This window comes from Panthera tigris, chromosome C1, assembly GCF_018350195.1.
Source record: "Panthera tigris isolate Pti1 chromosome C1, P.tigris_Pti1_mat1.1, whole genome shotgun sequence".
NCBI lineage: Eukaryota > Metazoa > Chordata > Mammalia > Carnivora > Felidae > Panthera > Panthera tigris.
The window spans coordinates 191,577,469-191,589,143 of NC_056667.1; the positions used below are offsets into that span (position 1 = coordinate 191,577,469).

The window sequence follows — 11,675 nt, forward strand, 5'->3', positions numbered from 1 at the left end:
GTGTGTGTGCGCGCGCGTGTGTGCGTGCATGCGCGCGTGCGCGTGTGTCTGTTGGTTAGGGGTAGGGAGATGGGGACAAAAAGGTATCCATATGGTTTGATTGGAATTGTATGAGACTGGAAAAGATCTACCTCCTTTGGCCAGGTGTCCGGCAGATTAGGTGTGTATGTGCTAGTTTGTAAAGCTATTCCAATAGCTCTGAATGGTAAATGCACATACAGCCAGATCAATATTGGACATTTAAATTAGGCAACATCTGTATGGCCTTTTGCCCCTGTTTTTATAGAAATTATCCTTGTAATATGATTCCGAGCCAGGTACTATTTGTTTTCCCATTGGTAATAGGCCAGTCAGTCAGTAAATAGATAAAATGAAATGAGATAATAAAATAAAGTAGGTGGTGGCTTCTCTGGTCCCAGGTGGGTAAGTGTGTGATCAACTCTGGACTTGACGCCAGTCTTCTAACATGAACTCTGGCTCTCCTTCCCCTGCTATCAGCCACGTGTCCCTTTCAATTACTCAGCACACCCCCAAATACCTGCTAAGACTCAGATCATGGGAAGAACAATTGGTATGCCTGCAGAGATCTTTTTATTTACCTTTTAATCCCCAGAGTTAATTAAGGAAGAGTTTTTCCCTGATTGCAGACCACAAAGCATTTGGCTTTCACAAGTCTTGCACTTGGAGTTTGTAAACCAAGCTCAGTTAATACCTTTGACAAAAGCTTTACTTAAAATCTTGGCTTTGAAATAGAATGTAAACAAGGGTTAATTAATTCATTTGTTAATTTTGCTATCCTATTGGGAACAGTAAATCACATTATCTTTAGTGCCAATGCTTAATAAATGCTTCTTGCTAATTTGTGGATGGTGACAGACCTCAGCCATACTCTGTGTACGTGTATGAAATCTTAATAGGTTTGACCTGAGTGAAATAGTTACTTGGGGATAGAGAAACACTAGTGTTTCTGACACTTCTCAGGGGTTTTTTTATTATTATTAATTTTTTTTAATGTTTTTAGTTATTCTTGAGATAGAGAGACACAGAGCGTGAGCAGGGGAGGAGCAGAGAGAGAGGGAGACACAGAATCCGATGCAGGCTCCAGGCTCTGAACTGTCAGCACAGAGCCCGACGTGGGGCTCGAACTCACGGACTGTGAGATCATGGCCTGAGCTGAAGTCGGACGCCCAACCGACTGAGCCACCCAGGCGCTCCTCAGGGTTTTTTTTAATGGTTCACCTGGCAGTTAATATAATTCTTAACAAACAAAGGTCCATCTCTTCTTGGGGTTACTTTAGGAGAATCTCATTTAATATTAGAGAAAGTAAAGAAACTGCAGGAAGATTTCAGAATTTTCTGATTTCCAGAAAAAGCTAGGCTATATTATAATTGTAGCCATTAGAGAACCATAAAGAAGGGCAATGGCTTTCTATAAAAGTTGCTAAAGTAGTTCAACACACCTAAGAACCCAAGAAATGTTTAGAAATGTCTTGTTACATCTAAGACAAAGGCAGTGAATATAATAATATTTGGCTAATGTAGATTTAAGACAGAAAAACTTAGCTTACATATGGACTTCCATTGAGTCCCCAGTCTACCTCTTTAATGTAAAAGTGTAAAATTTAACTGTCAAGGTTTTGAAGTAAGCCTCTTTAAAAGAAATAATAATTTATAAGGATAATATGTATCTAAGACTCTGAACGGGATTTATGTCTATTTATTTCTATTTCTATTTCATATTACATTTCAGTTCCTCAAAGTACTACGATTCCTAAGGGGGCCAAAATAAAAGACATTTTTAAGGAGGGATATAGTAGAAAAATGCAAAAAAGTTTAGAAGGTAAACCATATCTAGATTTGTGAAGATGACTGCTTGCTTGGGAATAGGTTAGTGATATAAACTTAGAAGGAGAAAGACATTCAGGTGAAAGACCCAGTGTTACGTCATTACTTTAGACTTCCCCTAATTTGCCTCCTCTTACCAGTACAATTCTCTTAACAAGATGATATCACATAATTTTCTAATACTCGATGTGTTCGTTCTAGGCCAGTGGTTTTCAAAGTGTGGTCCCTGGACCAGCCAAACCAGCATCACCAGATAATTTGTTAGAAATGCAAATTATTGGGTGCCACTCTAGAGTTACTGAATCATAAATTCTAGGGTGGGACCTGGCAATCTGTGTTTTAACAAGCCCTCGAGAGTATTCTGATGAATATAAAAGTTTGAGAACTGCCGCTTTAGGCCAACTGTTTCCAAAGGCAGCAGGGCTGTCTAATATGTTAGACAGGACTGTTGTAAATATCTAGAACAAAAATACGGACTTTGCAAAATGAAAATAAAAAGTGGTATTAATTAATGTTTTTATATTGGGCCTTACATTTCATATCTATTAATACTTTCTCATAGCTGATAGGTAAGAACCTCATTTTACTTTCTTTAATTGGAAGTGACACTAAGCTGTTCAGATATTGGCCATTTGCATATTTTTTCAGTAAATTAGTTCCTGTCCTTTGCCCATTGTCTAATGACTTTTACTTACTGCGTTTTAAAGATTTTTTATATTCAGGAAATTAATGAACACTTTGTTAAATGTGTTGAAAATATTTCTCCCGGTTTCCTGTTTACATTTGTCTTTAGAGAACCTTAAGCATTTAACTTTTAAAAAATATACTTATTTATTTTTTTAAAGTTTATTTATAATTTATTTTTGAGAGAGAGCACGAGCAAGGGAGGGGCAGAGAGAGGGGGAGAATCTGACAGCGCAGAGCCTGATGCAGGGCTGGAACTCACAAAACCAAGATCATGACCTGAGCCAAAATCGCGTGTCAGATGCCTAACCAATTGAGCCACCCAGGGGTCCTAACTTTTTAAAAATATATTTAAAAGCATATTGCTTCCAGGGCTTCTGGGTTTGTGTCAAGCTTAGAAAGACCTTCCACACTTAAGATTACAAAAATATTCACCTATATTTTCTTCTAGTACTTTATGGGTTTTATTTTTACATTAAAATGTTTGATCCATCTGGAATTTATCTTGATGTAAAGAGTATGATCACATCCAGCATTCCTTTTCTTTCTCCAAATGGCTGTCTAGTTCCCAGTTTCTTTTATGGAAATTTCCATCTTTTGTTTTGCTAATTTGCTGTGCATCTTTATCATGTACTAAATTCCCATATTACTTGGGTCTATTTGCATACGTTCTGAAATCATGTTCCATTGATCTGTCTGTTCCTATGCCAGCACTGTACTGTATATTTTATAATACATTTTTATATCTAGCGAAAACAGTCTCCCTTCATGTAAACAACTTTAGAGGTCAAATTCTATACTGAATATATTAGGAAAGTTTACAGCTGCTTATCTTAATGTTAAATTAAAAAAATTTTTGAAATGTATACAATCAACTAATTTACAAATTTATAGTATAATTTATGAGGTTTATCTAAAATGAAATGCACCTGTGTAAACATCTTAGGTGGTCAAGGACTAATCCTGGCTTTAGATATTTGACTTTTTGAATATCTCGGATTTTTTTTCATCTTTATATAGTAGTAAAAGTATTATGTAAATTTGATAAGTTAAACTAATAGACTTATTGTTTACATGTTTATAAAATCAGGAAACAATACAACTGTTTAGTAATGTGTACACTTTTAGTAATTAAAATTATCCTACTTAAAAAAATTTTTTTTAATTTTTATATTTGAGAGAGAGACAGAGCACGAGTGGGGGCGGGGCAGAGAGAGAGGGGACACAGAATCTGAAGCAGGCTCCAGGCTCTGAGCTGTCAGCACAGAGACCAATGTGGGGCTCAGACCCATGAACCATGAGATCCTGAACTGAACTGAAGTCAGAGGCTTAACCGACCGAGCTACTCAGGCGCCCCAAAGTATCCTACTTTGCATGAACAGAGGATGTATTATCTTGGAAAAATATTGCAAAAATGCTTAAAACATGGTATACATTATCATTGAACACGGGAAGGTGTGAATAAGAACGCATGTTTTAGCAGTCTCTTTCATCCAGTGAGAACGTTATTCAGAACTTTTGTTTTTACTCTGCATATTAGTAAAGGCTGAATAGAACTGATAATCACACTAATAGAAGTAGTTATGCTAAGTATGCAAGCAATAGACATGTAAGACACCTCGAAGTCATTGAAAATTTTGTCCTTCAACATGTATATTTGTAAGACAGGAATAGGGTAGAGAAGGCTACAGGCTAGTGTATAATACAGTCACTGGGGGAAGCCAATGGGAGCCTTTAGCTTAGGTCTGGTTAGTAAAGTGCTGTGCTAACTAATAAGCCTTTTCTCTTTTGGTTTTCTGAGTGGTGGCCTGGGCAAGCTCTCTAGACCCCTCAGGGAGAACAATGGAAGTATGAAAATTTTGGGTGTGTTTAGGTGTGGAGAAGGGTTAAGTACAGCTTGCTTTTAGGTACTTTCTAAATATTAAGGTTCCCCTGATTAGGTCTCTCTCTTTTAAATTTTTTTTTTTTTTTTAACGTTTATTTATTTTTGAGACAGAGAGAGACAGAGCATGAACGGGGGAGGGTCAGAGAGAGGGAGACACAGAATCTGAAACAAGCTCCAGGCTCCGAGCTGTCAGCACAGAGCCCGACGCGGGGCTCGAACTCACGGACCGCGAGATCATGACCTGAGCCGAAGTCGGCCGCTTAACCGACTGAGCCACCCAGGAGCCCCGGTCTCTCTCTTTTAAACAGTGTACCTTAACTACATTCTCAGGGAAGCTGGAGGAAGGGAAAAGTCATCTTGCTTGCTGCTTTGACATTCATGTGATTGCTGTCCCCAAGTCCCTTGGCTGGTGCCTCTTTGAAGCACTGTATGAAAACCATGTTCCCCCTGATGTTCCTTCAGGCCTCACTAGCGCCTATTCCACCCTACCTGGCCATCCTGCCCCCACGGAAAATTTGCTTATCTCTTTTCATTCTCAATTCTGACATTTTTCTTTCAAATCGTTGATGGAACCTGCTTTCCAGCTAAGTCTTTTAATTTAAATTGCCTTTCTCTCCACCATCAAGGATTCTTTCTAGAAAAAAAGTGTTAACTCTTCTCTCAGAGAACAGCTTTAACATGCTTCAGCTTCCCACCTCTCAAGGCCAAACTAGATCTTTCAGTTGAAGTCCAGTCAGCTCCAGTGAGTGGCTTCCAATGTTTCCAATGCAGTTTTTGAATCAGCCACTCGCTCAGGGCTTGAAATTAGTCTGTTATGTTACCAGTTCTATAAAAGGAAATTACCACATTTCTGTTTTTCACATGAATTACTACTTTTTTAACGTGATCTTCTTTCCTCATCAAAAATTTATAAGATCCTTCCCATTATACTTTTGTTGAGAACCTCTCCCCGGCCACCCTACACCAACTATCACCAGAAGTGAGACTGGTTAAGGGTAGGTGATATAATCTTTTGCCCTCCTCTGGACAGCTTGTGCATTCCCTCAGATTTCAGGCTGGTGCTGTGACAAGGAGAGGCAAAAAGGGGACTATACTGGAATTCAATCGCCTGCATCTCCTACTAGCTGTGGGTGTGGTGTTGGGCGGGGATGCCATCCTCCCTGGGGAAGGTGGGGTAGGAAAGGTGCGTGTATCAGGGGGCGGGAGTGACGGGCAGATAACTGCTAAGCTCCTCTGACTCTATACCAAGTCCTATGCTTTATAGATCTAATTCAGTCCAAGCGGCGACCTCTGTAGAGAATGAACATCTATCTATAGACTGTCTTTATCTCTACTCTAAGTGTTCTGGAAGCATTAGGAACTGAACAGGTGATTATTAATGATAGCTACAGACAGCAAATGAGGATGTTTCCTGATGCACCACTGAGTGGTTTAATATTCAGAATACTGAAGGGGTTTATAACGAAGGTGATAGTATACGTTAGATGCTGAAATAAAAACAAAAAAGGATTTTTAAAAGATAGCGTTTATAACATCTTGCTATCTGTGTTCCCATAATTAGTGAGGCAAGAAAAGTCTCAAAATATCAAAAACATATGCTGATGAAATCAAGTTACTATTGTACCTTTTTGTAATTCTAAAGCATAAGACAGTTCATTTCAGAACATACTGCTCAGGCTGAAGAATCAACATTTTTTGTATGGAAAGGTAAACACTCCTCTCTTTCCTATTGTGTATTCAGGTTACTTATTTACAGTCCCATTGGGAAGGAAAAAACACACTGAAACATGACTGAAAACATGTTTTGAAAATTAAACTGAGTAGTTTAGCAAAACTCAAGTTTTTGACACGAAAGTTTTCATTGGGCCAGAAAACTATATCTATTCCTAACATATGAGAGAATGCTAGCTATCACTCAATAAAGTCATATATCTTGGCAATGTCTACATGTAAGTAGACAATTTCCTTGAAATTAGTTTAAAGGTTATTTAAAATAAAATAAAGTATGTGAAAAAGCACAGATTTGAAAAACTAAAAGCAAACTCTTTATTCGTGGATTATTCATTGAGCATTTACTATGTGCTGTTCTAGATGCAGAAAACTGAGCAGTGAGCAAAATAGGAAAGTCCATTTCCTCATGGAGCTGACATTATTTCAAAATGGTGGACTGAATCACAATTTGAATTTATATCTTAATCCCTTTGGGTAAATTGTATCAAAAATAGTCAACTTCACTGAAAACATTGTGACAAACTATTAAACAGACTACTGCAAATGCTAAGCAAAGGAGCAGAATGAAATAAAGTTCTAACTTCTTTGTCAATATGGGGTTAAAACAATGCCATATACCTCGTAGGTAAATCTGGAGGTGGGAGGTGGCTTGTCAAAGGTCACACAGCAAATTAGTGGCCAAGTTAGGGATGACATCTAGACTTCTGTATTCGTACTCCAGAGATTTTTCTGTGGATTAGTCTGCCTCTACTTTTTAAATGGATCTTAATGATTTTAGAACCAATTATTTTTTTTTTCCTGTTAAAGTAGCCATCAATAAAAGTTTATAGATAAACTATTTTCTTGGTTCTGATATAATGTGATAAAAAGCTGGGTATAAAACCATATATTCTAAGGGTGCCTGGGTAGTTAAGCCTCTGACTCTGGCTCAGGTAATGATCTTGCGTTTCATGAGTTCGAGCCCTGTGTCAGGCTCTGTGCTGACAGCTCAGAGTGTGGAGCCTGCTTTGGATTCTGTGTCTCCCTCTCTCTGGCCCTCCCCCATTTGCTATCTGTCTCTCTCTCTCAAAAATAAACTTAAAAGAATTAAAAAGTAGAATAATAAAACCATATATATACATATTTTATTAAAAAGTAAACATACAGACATATGTATGGAGAATTTTCCTCTTTATACTTTTGTGTACTTTTCAAATGTTTTGTAATGCGTATCAGTTTTATAGTCAGAAAGTTACAACATGAATTAAACAATGCTGAACTTTACTCCCTCCAATCAACAAAAAATTGAGTTGTCTGAAATGCTTAGAGATAAGATGACGACACAGTATTAACCAGACACCTAACGAGAAGCTTGGTAAGAAATGCGTCGAGGTAGAGATGACAGCCATCTATTCAAGGGACCAAATGGTTTCAAAATACAATGGCAGCCGCACCAGCGAGGGCTGTGTTTATAAGTGCACTGTATTTATAAAGTGGCTTAATGGCATACAGGGTCAGGTCAGCCCTGAGCGTTTCACAAAAGTCTCGTCTGTGTTAGCAGACATTCTGAAACATTTTGACATGTGAATATAGGAGCCACCAGGCCAAGGTGAGATGTTATTTGCCAAGTTACTCTTTGACCGAAGTTTAAAAGCCAAAAAAAACTAGCATTGCGTTCAAGTTTTTTTAATTTATTTTTTTGTTTTGTTTTTGTTTTGTTTTTTTAATCAAGGAAAACCTTCATTGATACAATAAAGGCATTTAAGAGCTGGCAGTCATGTAGCCGCAGAGCAGAATTCCATCTTGGTAAGTTGCTCCTCGGCTTCTGCCCCTCATAAAACCTGCGAGCTCCCTGGGCTTCAGATTTTCTACCCCTAAAATATCCAGATGTTCTCCACAGTCCTTTCCATCTCTGTTCATTTATGATTCTAGAACACAGGCAGGGATCTTGTCCTCTCTCGTCAGTGTTAGAGGACGTGGAGAAAGTTCCTCACTGCGCTCCTCTCCAGTACCAGAGAGAAGAACAATAAGCAGATGGAAACTAATGGCTCCTAAGCAAAGGTGCCTACGAAGAGGAGTCCAAACTTCCTGTAGCTGTTGCAAGAATCCCACACCTCATCACAGTACTCACCAAGTGGCTGCTTCCCAAGAAAAGCCACAGAAAGGAAATATCATTAAAAAAGTGTATATGCGTTGGGGGGAGCGGTTCCCTCCCTGTAAGCCCGACCTCGCCAGGGCTGTTGTTCTCTATTGTTGAACAGGATGTAACAGGACTGTGAGCACAGCCCGCAAACCTGCTAATTAGGTACACTGACAGTGTTTGTTTTGGAACCATTTACCAACAAAGGAATGTGTCAGGCTGATTAGTGAGAAAGGGTATGTAATGTATGAGTATTTGAGTCCAGATGAGGGAATAATCCAGGTATTCAGTCTGTTTGTGCAAGGACTGACAAAAACGAAGGCTGAACAAATAGGACGCCACAAGGAAAGACCGGCTTCTGGGCGGCCCTTCCCTCTCCTTCTACCCTGGAGTGTGTTCTAGTCCCCAACCCCCACCAAAAAATTCCTGCCTAAACATGAACCTCTCTTTCAGAAAATGACAAACTAGAACTGGCTCCCAGAAAAATGTAAGAGCCTTTGTAAGGCTGCTGGCGAATCTGGGGTTTGGTGATTTTCTAGGCACCGAAGTAAGCGACAACTTTCAGGAAAGCCGTCTCCACGTTTATCCTCCAGGGACAAATCAAAGGGAACCCGGGCACAGAAAACACAGCCCCTGATGGACTGCTCAAGTTGTGCTGAGGAAAACCGCACATCTCAGCATCTTCTATGGAAGACGTAATTCTATCCTTTATAATACAGCAGTTGCTTTCTCTCTTTTAAACAAACCTTTATGAGGTTTGACTACAATTAGCTATTGGAAACTTAGTGTGTTCATGAAGCTTCAGGAAGGGCAGAAAAGTGCCACGGCAAAGACCAAAGTCCATTCCCCAACAAGTTGAGGTCCTCAGGGGCAGGGTGGTGTGGATTGCCATGCAATGTAAGATGACAAAGACCAATTCACAAGGTCAAGAGTGTTGGGAGGAGTCTACATGTTCTTCAGTACAAGCTGGACCTTTCTGAAATTTGGCCAGATGGATGAGAGCAATGGGGCTTGGACTGAGTTCTTTGGGAGGCTGCCTTTTTCTTTTTCTTTGTTTAAAGCTTATTTATTTTGAGAGAGAGAGAGAGAGAGAGAGAGCGAGCATGAACACACACACAAGTGGGGGAGGGGCAGAGAAAGAGGGAGAGAGAGAGAATCCCAAGCAGGCTCTGTGCTATCAGTGAGTAGCCCATCCTGGGGCTCGAACTCACAAACCAAGAGATCATGACCTGAGCTGAAACCAAGAGTTGGATGCTTAACCAACTGAGCCACCCCGGTGCCCAGGCCTTCTTTTTCTATAAGTTAACCTAAAGAAATAAATTTTTAAAATGAAAAAGAGGAGAGGCCATGTTAGAAACTCACTTGCTATGGACTCTTCTATGAGGCTAGTGTTCATTCTCAATAGACAGATGTAGGAAACGTTCCTGAAATGTGTGCAAATTGAACATGGTGTCAAAATATGTTGACTTAACCGGTAAGAGTTTGGTGTTGGTTAAGTTCAAGGTCCTCAGTGCAATCGTCATTCTTGGAGGAGAGGAGGGAGTGATCAGCTAAAGAAAAGCTGGCAAGTTATGCTCAATCTGCTTCTCCAAACCACAGTGCTTCAAAAAACATGGACTGCTTTTAGAAGAGTCACCACTGAGCCACTGGAGCCCCCCAGCCCCCTCCAGGAAGAACACCTCGAATGCCTTCCTTGGAGAAATGAATGTTGGGCAGGCCGATGCTCACACCACAGAAATACCTCAAATAGTAGGTCGGTTGCTTCAACCTTACAGACAAAGCTTACGTAAAAGTAGTGTTATTCAGACTTTTACTATGCTCCTCTATCTATCCAAGTATTCCATCACCCCCAGTTTTATTGAGACATAACTGACATATAACATTGTATTAGTTTCAGGCGTACAACATGATGATTTGATATGTATATAGGTTGTGAAATGATTACCACAATGTTTAGTTAACATCCATCAACTGGTATAGGTACAAAATTTTTTTCTTGTGATGAGAACTTTTAGGATCTATTCCTCTCTTGGTAACTTTCAAATATATGATATGGTATTGTTATCTTTAGTCCCCATGTGGTATATTACATCCCCAGAACTTATTAATCTTATAACTGGAAATTTTTACCTTTTGACCACCTTCACCCCTGCCTCTGGCAACCACCACTCTGTTCTCTGTAAGTTTGTTTTTTTCAGGTTTAACATGTAAGTGAGATCATAATCTATTCTCTATTTCACATAGAGCAAATATTTTAAACTTTCTTAATCAGTTTACTTAAAAAGCTTTGTCAGTGTTCTTAATGAGTGCACACGATATGTTGGGGAGAGCTGAACCAAACAATAAGTATTTATGGAATGCCTACTATATGGAATACACCAAATTCAGTGTTAAGTAGAATCTTCTGATAGTATACCCACATCTAGATACAGCCCCAAATGGTATAGGGGTCATAAAGTCTAGAAGTGCAATGTTTTCCATATTGGGAAACTTGTGGGGATGATTTGTATGTCACATGAAAAAATTAACAAAGGCAAATGGATCAGACAGAAAGGATGGAACTGATTTATGATAGCTGGTGTATCTTGTAAGTCCCATGTTAAAATGCATGCTGAGTGTTCTTAAGATGAAGTATTTATGTACTTGTGATCTGGAAGCATTTCAAGATTCAGGAATGGCATCTTCACACACAAATGTGTGAGGCAGGATGGTCTCTTTAGCAGCATTATGTCTTTAATAACAAGCGAAGATTAGTGGTATGTAGAGATGTCAGAAAGAAAGCGGCATAGGAGGCAATTTGAGGATTGTTTTTTTCTTTTAAAAGATCTAAGTCCAGGGTCATTTTGTGGATATATGCAACTTCTTTGCTTTCATAGTCACTGTTTTCCCTTCAAGTCTTAGAGAGGTATCAGTCTAACCTTCTGATTTGTAATTCTGAAGTTAGAGTTTTATTTCTTATTCTCAATCAAGGAGGGTACGTTTTTTGTCATTTCTCTGTCTTTAGGATGTGGAATTTTATTGCTGTTTTAACAGAATGTTTCTCTCTTCTAAAGCTGTGCTTTCCGTTTAGTCCTCTAGGAGGGTAAATACTGGATTAAGCTTAAGTTCTGTGATTCTGGATCTCACTATTGTATTTAAAATCTTGCAGTTTGGGTCTGAGTGTTTTCCTATTTAAACTAGAGAGAGGTATGTATTTAATTTGTGTTGGAGAAGAAAGACTACCTTGATGTGAAACTGTCCGCATTATCGGCTGAACGGAGTGGAAGTGGGGAGGACAGTGCAGCAAGCGGGGGTCTGCCCACTCAGCTTGAGTCAGGCAGATCTCCAGCTCCCGCAGGCGCCCCTGGGCCTCCCGACCTGCCGAGTGCTGTGCACGGGGCGGAAGGAAGCTCTTTCCCCACACCCCCTCAC

At 39.4% G+C, this 11,675-nt stretch overlaps 1 protein-coding gene across 9 annotated transcripts in view; it reads right to left on the reverse strand.

Moving 5' to 3' along the window:
- The window catches only part of PLEKHM3 (pleckstrin homology domain containing M3), a 195,500-nt gene that overhangs the window by 13,306 nt on the left and 170,519 nt on the right, over positions 1-11,675 (reverse strand). The window lies entirely within an intron of this gene.